Source organism: Pelmatolapia mariae, linkage group LG13 (genome assembly GCF_036321145.2).
Source record: "Pelmatolapia mariae isolate MD_Pm_ZW linkage group LG13, Pm_UMD_F_2, whole genome shotgun sequence".
Lineage (NCBI taxonomy): Eukaryota > Metazoa > Chordata > Actinopteri > Cichliformes > Cichlidae > Pelmatolapia > Pelmatolapia mariae.
This window is the reverse complement of record NC_086238.1, coordinates 36375426-36390005: the sequence shown is the minus strand read 5'-3', so window position 1 is coordinate 36390005 and position 14580 is coordinate 36375426. Positions and strand designations below refer to the sequence as shown.

Genomic DNA, 14580 nt, shown 5'->3' with positions numbered 1-14580 from the left:
ACTGTAATTCATTATTATCAGGAAGTCCTAAAAACTCCCTGAAAAGCCTTCAGTTAATCCAAAGTGCTGCAGCAAGAGTCCTGACAGGGACTAGAAAGAGAGAGCAGATTTCTCTCTTTTTTGGGGGGCGATCGTGGCTCAAAGAGTTGGCAGTTCATCTTGTAACTGGAAGGTTGCCGGTTTGAGCCCCGGCTTGGACAGTCTCGGTCGTTGTGTCCTTGGGCAAGACACTTCACCTGCCGCCTACTGGTGATGGCCAGAGGGGCTGATGGCGCAATATGGCAGCCTCGCTTCTGTCAGTCTGCCCCAGGGCAGCTGTGACTACAACTGTAGCTGCCTCCACCAGTGTGTGAATGTGAGAGTGAATGAATAGTGGAATTGTAAAGCGCTTTGAGGGCTCCGAAAAGCGCTATATAAATGCAATCCATTATTATTATTATTCTCCTATATTGGCTTTCCTTCACGGGCTCCCTGTTAAATCCAGAATTCAAAATCCTGCTCCTCACATACAAGGTCTTAAATAATCAGGCCCTATCTTATCTTAATGACCTTGTAGTACCATATCACCCTATTAGAGCACTTCTACTTAAAAGTAGAATGGGAGGCAGAGCCTTCAGTTTTCAAGCCCCTCTTCTGTGGAACCGGATTTCAGTTTGGATTCGGCAGACAGACACTATCTCTACTTTTAAGATTAGGCTTCAAAATTTTCCTTTTTGCTAATGTTGCAGAGTATAGCATGGTGGAAAAGAATGGAGAGAATCCTCCACTAAACTTTTGGGCTGGCATTACTTGCTTTGGTGTTTTTTGTGTCTTGTGTGATGTGTGGGCCACACCTATGTGGGAGTGGAGATTCTACTCTAGTCCAGCTGCCAGCTGATTGGGAAGGATTGGAGCCTTCTCTATAAAGGGGAGAGGAAATGGGAAGGGGTGGTTGTTGTTTTTTTAGTAGGACACTGTTGCAGCAGGGAAGCCTCGGAGACTCCAGGATGAAGAGTGCACATTTTAAAGAAAAGGATTTTTAACCTGGCCTGGTTTTGCTTTTAAAATAATCTGATGATGTTGGAGGGAGGACTCATTTTAATTAGGATTCGTGTGGTCTAAGGAGCTTGGAAAGAAAAGCGTCTGCTTGAAGACGTTTCACCTCTCATCCGAGAAGCTTCTTCAGTTCAGAACTGAAGAGCTTCATTTTGGGCCGTACATAACACTAAAGCATATAGTTAGGGCTGGATCAGGTGACCCTGAATCCTACCTTAGTTATGCTACAATAGGTGTAGGCTGTTGGGGGATTCCCATGATGCATTGAGTGTTTCTTCTTCAGTCACCTTTCTCACTCAAAATTTGTTAATAGACCTCTCTGCACTGAATCATACTTGTTGTTAATCTCTGGCTCTCTCCCACAGCATGTCTTTATCCTGTCTTCATTCTCTCACCACAAGCAGTTGTGGCAGATGCCCGCCCCTCCCTAAGTCTGGTTCAGCCAGGGGGTTTCTTCCTGTTAAAAGGGAGTTTTTCCTTCTCACTGTTGCCAAAGTGCTTGCTCATAGGGGGTCATATGATTGTTAGGTTTTTCTCTATATGTATTATTGTAGGGTCTACCTTACAATATAAAGCCTTGAGGTGACTGTTGTTGTGATTTGGGCTGTATACATAAAATAGAATCTAGCTGGGGTGGGTATCTTGGTATCCCCTTGGCTTGCTGCCTGTATGTTTGGGTTTTGTCCCAGTGGATGAAAGGGTTTGTTCACTGCGCCTTAGAGTTGGGGAACAGGTCTTGACTGTCATCTGCGCTTATGCACGAGTGGCAGTTCAGAATACCCAGCTTTCTTAGAGTCTCTGGGTGAGGTGCTGGAGGATGCTCCTCCTGGGGACTCTGTTGTCCTACCGAGAGACTTCAATGCTCATGTGGGCAATGACAGAGAGACCTGGAGGGGCGTGATTGGGAAGAACGGCCTCCTTGATCTGAACCCGAGCTGTGTTTTCTTGTTGGTCTTCTGTGCAAACCACAGTTTGGCCATAACAAACACCATGTTCAAACATAAGAGTGTCCATAAGTGCACGTGACACCAAGACACTCCATCCCGCAGGTCAATGATAGATTTTGTAATCATATCACCAGACCTGCGGCCATATGTTCTGGAGACTCGGGTAAAGAATAGAATAGAATAGAATAGAATATTCTTTATTGTCATTGTCATAAGTACAATGAAATTGAGAGATGTCTCTGGTCAATGCAACATTCACGAAAATAAATACTTAAAAACTATGTTGTAAATATTAAAAACTATGTTGTCAAATACTGTAGAAAATAAAATAAAGTGCAATCTTCTCATACAGTAAATGCACCCAAGTAATCCAGGCCTAATGCCACATACAGTCATTCAACATACGTCCTAGTTGATATATCACTCAACAATCAAACACTCAGTCAATTTAGCGTATCCAACAAGACATGTCTAAAACATTCCAACAGCAGGGCATAAATAACAGCAGGGGCAGTGAACGTCATCTACTTTTAGTAGCATTGAGACAGGATATTGCAATTGGGTAGAAACTGTGTTTGAGTCTGTTAGTCCTTGTGTATATTGTTCTATACCGTTTACCTGAAGGCAACAGTTCGAACATGGAGTGTCCAGGGTGTGAGATGTCTTTTATAATGTTATGGGCTCTTTTGAGGCAGCGAGAACTGTGTAGGTCTTCCAATTTGAGGAGAGGGCAGCCGATTGTCCTCTGAGCAGCGTTGATTACTCCCTGTAGTGCTTTCTTCTGAGCCACTGTGCAGCTAGCGTACCAGATGCTTATGCAGTACGTTAGTATGCTTTCGATGGAGGCTCTGTAAAAAGACACCAGCAGTCTCTGTGTGATGTTGTTCTTTCTGAGTACTCTCAAAAAGTACAGTCTCTGTTGTGTCTTTTTCAGTAGCTCAGAGGTGTTCACACTCCATGATAAGTTTCCCTCTATGCTGACTCCCAAGAAGCGGAAGTCTGCCACCCTCTCCACACAGTCGTCGTTGATGATTAGTGGGGTTGAACTGTCCACTGATCAACACCTGGTGGTGAGTTGGATCAGGTGGCGGGGAAGGATGCTGGACAGACCTGGCGCACCTAAACTTATAGTGAGGGTGCACTGGGAATACCTGGCAGAGGCCCCAGTCCGAGGAGGGAGAAGAGACCATGGAAAAAGACTTTTGGACTGCCTCGAAGAGATTTTGGCAAGCCGTCAGGTGACTCAGGAGGTGAAAGCGGTGCTCTACCTGCATAGTGGAGTGCTTCTGACTTCGACTGAGAAAATTGTCGGACAGTGGAAGGAATAGTTTGAGGACCTCCTTAATCCACTGGCATGTCTTCCGTGGAGGAAGCAGAGTCTGTGGACGAGGGGGGCTACCCGCCAATCTCCAGGGGTGAGGTCACTGAGGCAGTTAAACAACTCCTTGGTGGCAGAGCCCCTGGGGTGGAGACTCTGGATGTTGGCTCTGGATGTTGTAGGGCTGTCTTGGTTGACACGCCTCTACAATATTGCGTGGAGATCAGGGGCAGTACCTCTGGATTCGCAGACCGGGGTGGTAGTTCCCATTTTTAAGAAGGGGGACCAAAGGGTGTGTTCCACCTATAGGGGGATCACACTCCTCAGCCTCCCTGGGAAGGTCTATGCCAGGGTGCTGGAAAGGAGAGTCCATCTGTTAGTCGAACCTCAGATACAGGAGGGACAATGTGGTTTTTGTCCTGGTCGCGGAACACTGGACCAGCTCTTTATCCTCTCAAGGATACTTGAGGGTTCATGGGAGTTGTGTGTGTCCCTCGGAGTGTCCGGTTGGGGGTCCTCTGGGAGTATGGGGTGTCTGGCCCATTGCTACAGGCCATTTTATCCTTATACAATAGTTGCAAGACCTTGGTCCACATAGCCGGCAATAAGTTGGAGTCAATCCTGCTGGGTGATCTGCTCTGCCTGCACTGCCCTTTGTCACGATTCTATTCATGATTTTCATTGACAGAATTTCTATGTGCGGAAGGCTTTCACTTGGGTGATCTCAGAATCTCATCTCTGCTTTTTGCGAATAATGTGGTTCTGTTGGCTTCATCTGGTGATGGCCTCCAGTTTGCACTGGAATGGTTTGCAGCTGAGTGTGAAGTGGCAGGAATGAGAATTGGCACCTCCAAATCTTGGGCCATGGTCCTCAGTCGGAAAAAGGTGGAGTGCCCACTCCAGGTCGGGGACAACCCGGATTGGAGGAGTTTAAGTATCTTGGGGTCTTGTTCACGAGTGACGGGAGAAGGGAGCGGGAGATTGACAGACGGATTGGTGCTGCGGCTGCAGTGATGCGGACGCTGTACCAGTCTGTTGTGGTGAAGAGAGAGATGAGTGTAAAAGCAAAGCTCTCAATTTATCGGTCGATCGACCTTCCTACCCTCACCTATGGTCATGAGCTGTGGGTAGTGACAGAAAGAATGAGATTTCGGATACAAGTGCCGGAAATGGGCTTCCTCCGAAGAGTGGCTGGCCTCTCCCTTAGAGATAGGGTGAGAAGTTGAGCCATCCAGGAGGGGCTCAGAGTAGAGTCGCTGCTCCTCCTCCACAACCAAAGGAGCCAGTTGAGGTGGTTCGGGCATTGACAAGGATTCCTCTGGGCACCTCCTGGGTGAGGTGTTCCAGGCATGTCCCACCGGGAGGCGGCCCCAGGGCAGACCCAGCACACCCTGGAGAGACCATACCTCTTGGCTGGCCTGGGATCGCCTTGGTGTTTCCCCGGACAAGCTGGAGGAGGTGGCTGCGGAGAGCCAAATCAGGCTGGGCAAATCAGGCTGGGCAAATCAGGCTGCAGCTCCCGCGGCCCGGTCCCGGATAAACAGAAACAAAATGGATGGATGAATTAATTTTGTGTCGAAGCAATATTAGTTCCACCTTCCAAGCATAGGACCACCATAAAGCATTAGCTAAGTCTTTTGAAGTATTGGTCATCTTGGTGAGTTTAATGCAGAAAAGTGTATAAATCTGTGTTTGCACTATCCGAAAGCTAACTTGGAAATGTTAATGTCTTAAGTCGATGGGAGCACGAGCTAGAGAGGCCGTTTGGCTGTGTCCCTTGCCGTGTTCACGCAGATACCTCAACTTGGTCTGTTGAGACCATGTACTTGCTATAGAAACATGCTAGCGCTTTGTTAAAATTGGCATTTTGCTAACCCTATTTCGAAAGTGGGTTTTTTTCTCAGCTTATAAGCAATGAAAACGCAATTTTCATTGTGATGTGTCATGTCGTTTCATGTTGTGTTGTATGTAGTGCCGTTGTGGGACAGTTTTCCAGTTTCATTGTACTATTATACTATGTATGACTGTGCAATGACAATAAAGAGTTATCTTATCTTAATTCGTATTTGGAATGTGGCTTTACCAAACTTTTATTTTGGTTCACAATGATGTAATGAAGCATTTTCATTCTTTATGCACTATTTGTGGTGAAATGTAACGCTTGTGTTGATGTAAAATGTATATTTTGGTAGTTTACTGTGAAAAAGTTTGCAGTAAAGAAGCTGTGAGAAGAAAAAGGAGACTTTCTTATCTGGCTGTATGCAATAGTATCATTATTGTTGTGCAGGCTAGGGTTTATTTTGTTTGTGTTGATAAAGCCACTGGAACGCCTGGATTCTCTCCGGATGAAGATGGCGAGGTTATGCCCTGACCAAATTAAACCTTTGTCAAAGTCATTGTTCTCTAACGAGAAACACAAAAGCGATAACAACTCCAACCACGGAACCAAAACAAAAAAAACTAACAAGGACTCTTGACTTGACTAATGATCAAAACAGACGAACTGAAATTTTGAGCTCAATAGGACCATTTTTGGAGGGTTGTTTTGTATGTCGGCTTATTATTATTTTTATTGTGGAAGCTATAATTTGTCATCTTGGACTTTTCTACAAATTAATAATTACTATTGTCACTCATTTCATGCCTCCAGCCATTTTGTTTTGCATTCACATCCATTCCTATTGTAATCCTGTCGAACCTAACAACTGTTCTAGGACAAACCTTTGGCTTGTCCTAGACTACTTAATGTGAGTTAATGGTTACAGACTGGTGGCTGATTGCTGTGTGCTGTGACCTTTGACCTGCTAAAGAGAGTCGGCTGTGGATTATTCATTCTTGTGTCTGATACTTAGAACTGTGAGGAAGGACGATACACAGTTAATCAGGGTCCCCTCTCTCTGAATTAGGAAAGGTCAGCAAGCCAGCCAGCACCTGCGTGTGGGCTGCAGCCTGTACGTCAAGTATCACTATTTGAAATGTGAACATTGTTCTCCTACAGTCAATGGACTAAACCAGAGAAGAAGAAAACAGGCTTTACAATGAAGATCTTCAGTGTGGATCAGTATAATATCAGTATCATGTCTGCTGTTTAGAGTTAGTGCAACTTTCACATCATATTCGTCTCAGCACAACTAAAACATGGTGACTGACCTCAGAGTTTCAAGTCCACATCCCAGACTCTCCAGAAAACCACATAGCTGCTTCACTCCTGAATCCTTCAGGTTGTTTCCACTCAAGTCCAGCGCTTTCAAATGTGAGGATTTGTACTTCAGTGCTGCTGCCAGATAATCACAGCAGATCTCTGATAAACCACAGTTCCTCAATCTGTATAAAGAAGGTTCAGAATGTAGAAATTTAGAAAATGGAAACTCCAAACATCTGAAGCCAACAGGAAGCAGCTTCAAACAAACACAACAAGAAAAAAACAATTGTGAACTTTTCACATTAAAGTCATACATTTCTAACAGGAGTATTTGAAAGACAGCATCAGTGATGATCAACTTCTGTTCAGTAAAACAAAAAGCGAAGCTCTAAAGGGCTCAGCCTACATCTCCAAGAAACAAAGCTGATCGTGGAGACCCACCAGGTAAGCTGATCTGTGGACAGGACGAGCATCTTTAACTAAGTTTGAAAGGTGAGCAGTCTTTGGAAGCTTTCACTGTCTGATAGTAATGTTTAAACAATGACTCAGAGCAGGATTTGTATCATCATTTTGCTTTTCTTCGGTTATTATGTTTAGCTTCTGCTTCAGAGATATTCTCTGAAATGTTTCCCACTGTTGGACAAACTTCTCAGAGTTTCTTCATAAAGGAGATCTCCTGTGGTGTCCATCTGTGCACACAAAGTACTACCAAACTCATTTTATTTATTTATTTAGGACAGTGCATGTTAATGAACATAAACGTAAAAAAAAAATTACATGAATGTAAACATGCCAAATTATAGCCAAAGGCTAATTTCCATCTGTTGTCCTTAAACATAAAAAATAGACATAATAATTCATAAAAATTCATCATTCATTCATAATAAAAACTCTATCACCAAACTTACACATACACACCATTCTGTTCCCAAATAAAACATTAAAACTATACAACTCATACATGATCACACACTTGATTTGTCCATAACCAGTTTTTAACCTTTGCCTTAAACAAATTGAATGTCGAGCATTCTCTGATGGATTGAGGAAGACTGTTCCACAGATGTTCTGCCCAAATGCTGTCCGTCTGTGGGGTATAAACAAGTCTCCTCGGGTTGTAGCTCGAGTGGTCCTGTCTGAGCTTTCTTTATGCCTAATGAACTGCTTTAGTGGTGGCGGAGCAAGGGAGTGTAAGACTTTATATATTAAACAGACTCTTTTAAGTTTCACTAAGTTATTGAAGTTCAGCAATTTATGTTTTTTTAACACATGACAGTGGTGGTGGGAAGTCGGTTTTTTGTCAAGTAGTTTTAAACTTCTTTTATAAATGTTTTCAATAGTTTTAAGTGTTGTTGGACAAGCAAGTGACCAGGACGTCAAACAATAGTCCATATGAGAGATGATCATTGAGTAAAAATAAGTTTTTGCAACATTCATATTTAAATTATTACGTATATGATTAAAATTTCGATTATTAAATTTAAGCACCTGGGACACTTTATTTATGTGACTCTTGAAGGATAATGTTGGGTCTAGAATGACCCCAAGATATTTAAATTCTGGAGCTAATTCAAGCTCTACTCCATCCAGGAATATGTTTGACTGCTTCAAGTTTAAGGGGCGTTTTGAAAAATACATACAGACAGTTTTTGAGGTGTTCAACATTAGGCATGAGTCCTCCAGCCAGCTATGCATTAATGCTAAAGCAGCTGTAAGATCTTTTGCCACCTGCTGGACACTATTTGCTTGCGTATATATAACTGCATCATCCGCATACATTTGAGCAAATATATTTGGACAGACTTCAGGTAAGTTATTGATAAAAAGAGAGAACAATAAGGGCCCAAGAACAGATCCTTGAGGAACCCCTGTATCACAATCTAAATAGGGAGATTTAACCCCGTCCAACACCACACACTGTTTCCTGTGTGAGAGATATGAGGCAAACCACTGAAGAGCCTGACTGGAGATATTAAACTGAGTCAATCTGGACAACAATATCTGATGGTTTACAGAGTTGAAAGCCTTCTTCAGATCTAAAAATACAGCTCCAACACAGGGACTCTTGTCCAGCAAGCTCTTCAAGTTCTCCACTAACATACACAGGGCAGTATCTGTGGAGTGATGTGCCCGAAAGCCAAACTGCAATGGATGTAATGAGGGTTGGGTGTTTTCTAGGTGAGCAGTGAGGAGTTTAACCACCCACTTCTCAGCTATTTTAGATACGACCGGGAGTATGCTTATGGGGCGATAATTAGCCATGTCAGTCTTCACACCTGCTTTGAAAATTGGTGTAACTGCAGCAATTTTCCAATCTGTTGGAAAATTCTAGATCATCTCATACTGAACACACACACTTTGTAGGACTCATCAGTACTTTGACTGTTTCTCAGGTTAGCTTCAGGTTAGCCATTTAGCATTTCTCCAGTCTTTGCCCCCAAGTCACAGAGCGTCACCTGACGTCACAGAAGCTGATTGGTCAGCTACAGTGACAGTGGTGAGCAGCATTAATGATGATGCTGTAGAACAACAGGAACACGGGGATATCAGACTGTTAGTGGGTTTAATCATTCCTGCTGCACTTTTTTGTCCTTATTGAAGTGACCTGCTGAGAGCTCACACTGTTCTCTGTAGAAATGATGTCAGTCTGACTCATCACATGTTTGGAGGCATATTTGATGTTTGCTCTTCTGGAAAACATGGAATATGCAAAGGAACGGAGACACGCTTCAGTCTTTATGGACCTGTTTCTGTACCTGCCACCACCATTCTAGATGTTTGTACATCAGCTTATGAAATCCTGCCTGCTGTTGAAGTCTTTATTTATTATTCTCCACCTGCTTCCCTGTCACGTTGTGGGCGGAGCTGCCTGAGCCCCACCCACACAGAAGCTTCCAAACAGCAGACACAGCTCCTCTCTGGAGCTAAACTTCTGCTTCATCTCCACCTCTTTTCTTCATCCTCCATTTCTCTTTTCTCTTCTTCAGTGTTCTGCAGCCATGGAGCCTCTCACAGCCATTAACACCCATACCTGACCAACTAGCATTGCCCAGCAAGCCGTGCAGCAGTGTCAGTTTGTAAATGTGCAATAATTCCTGCTCCAAACTGTTTCTGTTTCATAGATTGCTGTGTCCTGTAACCCTTGACCTGCTAAAGCAAGTCAGCTGTGGATTATTCGTTGTTGTGTCTCTGAATTAGGAAAGGTCGGCAGGCTGCTTACTGCCCTGTGGAGGGCTGCAGCCTATAGCTTGAATGTCACTGTTTGAAATGTGAACATTGTTCTGCTACAGTCAATGGACTAAACCAGAGAAGAAGAAAACAGGCTTTACAATGAAGATCCTCAGTGTGGATCAGTATAATATCAGCCTTATGTCTGCAGTTTCGTGTCAGCACAACTTTAAAATCATTTTCATCTCAGCACAATTAAAACATGGTGACTGACCTCAGAGTTTCAAGTCTACATCCCGGACTCTCCAGAAAACCACATAGCTGCTTTACTCCTGAATCCTGCAGATTGTTGCTACTCAGGTCCAGTTCTCTCAGATAGGAGGGGTTGGACTTCAGTGCTGCTGCCAGATAATCACAGCTGATCTCTGATAAACCACAGTTCCTCAATCTGTATAAAGAAGGATCAGAATGTAGAAATTTAGTAAATGGAAACTCCAAACAGCTGAAGCCAACAGGAAGCAGCTTCAAACAAACACAACAAGAAAAATAATTGTGAATTTTTCGCATTAAAGTCATACTGTCACAGTTTGCCGAGGCAAACTGCTTGGAGTGTGAGGAGTGGACCCAGGTGCAGACATTCTAAAACTCAAAACTTAACTGATGATGAGCTGTTTATTCAGGCAGACAGGAAAGTACAAAATAAAAGGGCAAAAACAATGCAAACTAAGCAATAACCTAAACTGGGTAAACTAGAAAGGAAGCACAAACTATGAAAACCCTGGCAAACAGAAACACAAACAAAACTCTAAACATGGCAATGATGCGGAGGATATATGAAAACCTGAACGCAGGACATGGCATGGGAATAACACAGATGATCCGACAAAGACTGAATGAGAAGGCACAGACTAAATACACACAGGAGGCTAATGAGAGAAGTGGGAACACATGGTGGAACAGCTGACACACATGAACATAACGACCTCCGTGGAAGAGTAAAACTAAACACGATGAACACAGGAACACAAGATCTCTTCAAAATAAAACAAGAAACATGAGACGCAGACATGACAACCAGAACTTGGCAACATAAGACACAGACATGAAACACATGAAGGGCAGGGGAGACTTAACAGGGGTTGGAAGACACAAGGGAAAACTAATAAGCAAATGAACATAGGAAACCTAAAGCTTAAACATACACTATAAAGATCAAAAGAACTAAAACTCAAAACACTGGGTCATAAGACCCAGGATCGTGACAGAGCCCCCCCTTCAAGGGCGGATTCCAGACGCCCTAAACCAGGAATACAAAACCAAACCAAAAGCAACCCACCCAGGGCGGGCCGCGGGGGTCCAGGATGGAGGGCCTGAAACAAAGCCACAAAAACAAAATGTCCATCGAAAGCACAGAAGCGCAGTTCATAACTCCTCAGGGGGCCGACCCGGTGGGTGACGGTCCAGTATTCCATAGTTCATTAGATCAGGGGGCCGGCCCGGAGGCCGACGGCACAGGAGGTCATGGTCAAACAGTTCCGGGGGCCGACCGTGCGGACGGCAACGGCGGCGACGTGGACACAGTTCTGGGGCCCGACCGCGCGGCGGGCTACGGCGGCGATGCAGATGACACAGTTCAGGGGGCCGACCGTGGAGCCAGCGGTGGCGACGAAGGAGGTCAGGAGGCTGGCCGCGCCGGCGAAGGAGTCCAGTCAGCGGCCTGGAAGGTGGCCGCTGACGCCAAATCAGACGTGGACGAGGCGGTGGCTTGGCAACCGCGGGACGTGGACGAGGCGGTGGCTTGGCAACCGCGGGACGTGGACGAGGCGGTGGCTTGGCAACCGCGGGGCCAGGCGAGGTGGGACCAGGCGAGGCAGGACCAGGCGATGGCGTAGGCGCTGCAGGCACTGCAGCTGAAGCTGGACCAGACGAGGAAGGTTGCTGGACGGGCTGCTCGGGCCCTCCAACTGACGAGGAAGGTTGCTGGACGGGCTCCTCGGGCCCTCCAGCTAACGTGGCATGAGGCTGGACGGGCTGAGGCTGGACAGGCTCCTCGGGCCCTCCAGCTGACGTGGCATGAGGCTGGACGGGCTCCTCGGGCCCTCCAGCTGACGTGGCATGAGGCTGGACGGGCTCCTCGGGCCCTCCAGCTGACGTGGCATGAGGCTGGACGGGCTCCTCGGGCCCTCCAGCTGACGAGGCATGAGGCTGGACGGGCTCCTCGGGCCCTCCAGCTGACGTAGTGGCAGGACCAGTAGGGGCAAAGACCACTGGCTGAACAGAAGGCTGAGCGGGTGGTGGAACAAATGACTGAGCTGAACACTGGGGAGATGGCTGAGCTAATGGCAACACAGGGAATTAAACTATGGACTGGGCTGCTAACAGAGCTAATGACTGAGCTATGGACTGAAATGCATGCAGTAGTGATGGTGGTGATGATGGTTGTGGACTTAACTCTCCTGAGCCTCTGGAACACAGGGAGGACTGCTGGGCGGGCTTGCCGGAGCCTTCAGCAGAAACAAGAACGGGTGCAGGCACCTGCCGGACACTAGCCGCTCCCACCCGAGGAGTAGGTACGAGTGCGGAGACGGGCTGTAGCCTGGCTGACCTCACCCTGGGGACCGGCATGGGTGCAGGGGTGAACTGGTTCACAGCCCCCCTCACCCTAGAAGCCGTGACAGGTACCGGCAACGGCTGGGCAGCTGCCGTTCTCACCCGAGGAGCTGGTACGGGTGCAGAAACTGACAGAGCCTCAGCCGGCCTGGAAACCAGAGCAGGGACCAACTGGGCCCCAGCCTCCCTCACCTGAGGAACTGGTACGGGTGCAGGGGTACGCTGGGCCCGAGCTGCCCTGGGAGCAAGAACACGAGGCAAAGGAGCAGGCTCAGGAAAAACAGTCTTAAAATGGGCAGGCTCAGGGTTAATATATACTGGGTCAACAAAAACAGACCTATCAAAAATGAATTTTGCATTTTTTTTTTTGTTTTAGTGGTGTTTGAAGTCCTTGGGTTAACAGTCTTAGAGTGAACTGACTTGGGGATGACTAAACCAGACTTGACAAAAACTGAACTGACAGAACCTGAACTCAGTGTTTTAGACCTGGTAACATTGCTCACAGTCTTTCCTTTAACAGTATTTACAGCCTTTGGCGAGTGCTTATTGTCTTTGATTTCTCCCTGTTCAGAGGGAAGACCCAGGATCGTGACACATACATTTCTAACAGGAGTATTTGAAAGACAGCATCAGTGATGATCAACTTCTGTTCAGTAAAACAAAAAGCGAAGCTCTAAAGGGCTCAGCCTACATCTCCAAGAAACAAAGCTGATCGTGGAGACCCACCAGGTAAGCTGATCTGTGGACAGGACGAGCATCTTTAACTAAGTTTGAAAGGTGAGCAGTCTTTGGAAGCTTTCACTGTCTGATAGTAATGTTTAAACAATGACTCAGAGCAGGATTTGTATCATCATTTTGCTTTTCTTCGGTTATTATGTTTAGCTTCTGCTTCAGAGATATTCTCTGAGATATTCTCTGAAATGTTTCCCACTGTTGGACAAACTTCTCAGAGTTTCTTCATAAAGGAGATCTCCTGTGGTGTCCATCTGTGCACACAAAGTACTACCAAACTCATTTTATTTATTTATTTAGGACAGTGCATGTTAATGAACATAAACGTAAAAAAAAAATTACATGAATGTAAACATGCCAGATTATAGCCAAAGGCTAATTTCCATCTGTTGTCCTTAAACATAAAAAATAGACATAATAATTCATAAAAATTCATCATTCATTCATAATAAAAACTCTATCACCAAACTTACACATACACACCATTCTGTTCCCAAATAAAACATTAAAACTATACAACTCTCTGAGATATTCTCTGAAATGTTTCCCACTGTTGGACAAACTTCTCAGAGTTTCTTCATAAAGGAGATCTCCTGTGGTGTCCATCTGTGCACACAAAGTATTACCAAACTCATCTCATACTGAACACACACACTTTGTAGGACTCATCAGTACTTTGACTGTTTCTCAGGTTAGCTTCAGGTTAGCCATTTAGCATTTCTCCAGTCTTTGCCCCCAAGTCACAGAGCGTCACCTGACGTCACAGAAGCTGATTGGTCAGCTACAGTGACAGTGGTGGAGCAGCATTAATGATGATGCTGTAGAACAACAGGAACACGGGGATATCAGACTGTTAGTGGGTTTAATCATTCCTGCTGCACTGTTTGTCCTTATTGAAGTGACCTGCTGAGAGCTCACACTGTTCTCTGTAGAAATGATGTCAGTCTGACTCATCACATGTTTGGAGGCATATTTGATGTTTGCTCTTCTGGAAAATATGGAATATGCAAAGGAACGGAGACACGCTTCAGTCTTTATGGACCTGTTTCTGTACCTGCCACCACCATTCTAGATGTTTGTACATCAGCTTATGAAATCCTGCCTGCTGTTGAAGTCTTTATTTATTATTCTTCACCTGCTTCCCTGTCACGTTGTGGGCGGAGCTGCCTGAGCCCCACCCACACAGAAGCTTCCAAACAGCAGACACAGCTCCTCTCTGGAGCTAAACTTCTGCTTCATCTCCACCTCTTTTCTTCATCCTCCATTTCTCTTTTCTCTTCTTCAGTGTTCTGCAGCCATGGAGCCTCTCACAGCCGTTAACACCCATACCTGACCAACTAGCATTACCCAGCAAGCCGTGCAGCAGTGTCAGTTTGTAAATGTGCAATAATTCCTGCTCCAAACTGTTTCTGTTTCACAGATTGCTGTGTCCTGTAACCCTTGACCTGCTAAAGCAAGTCAGCTGTGGATTATTCGTTGTTGTGTCTCTGAATTAGGAAAGGTCGGCAGGCTGCTCACTGCCCTGTGGAGGGCTGCAGCCTATAGCTTGAGTATCACTGTTTGAAATGTGAACATTGTTCTGCTACAGTCAATGGACTAAACCAGAGAAGAAGAAAACAGGCTTTACA

At 45.5% G+C, this 14580-nt stretch overlaps 1 pseudogene; it reads right to left on the bottom strand.

Annotated features, from left to right (window-relative positions):
- The window catches only part of LOC134640026 (NACHT, LRR and PYD domains-containing protein 12-like), a 70969-nt pseudogene that overhangs the window by 25463 nt on the left and 30926 nt on the right, over nucleotides 1-14580 (bottom strand).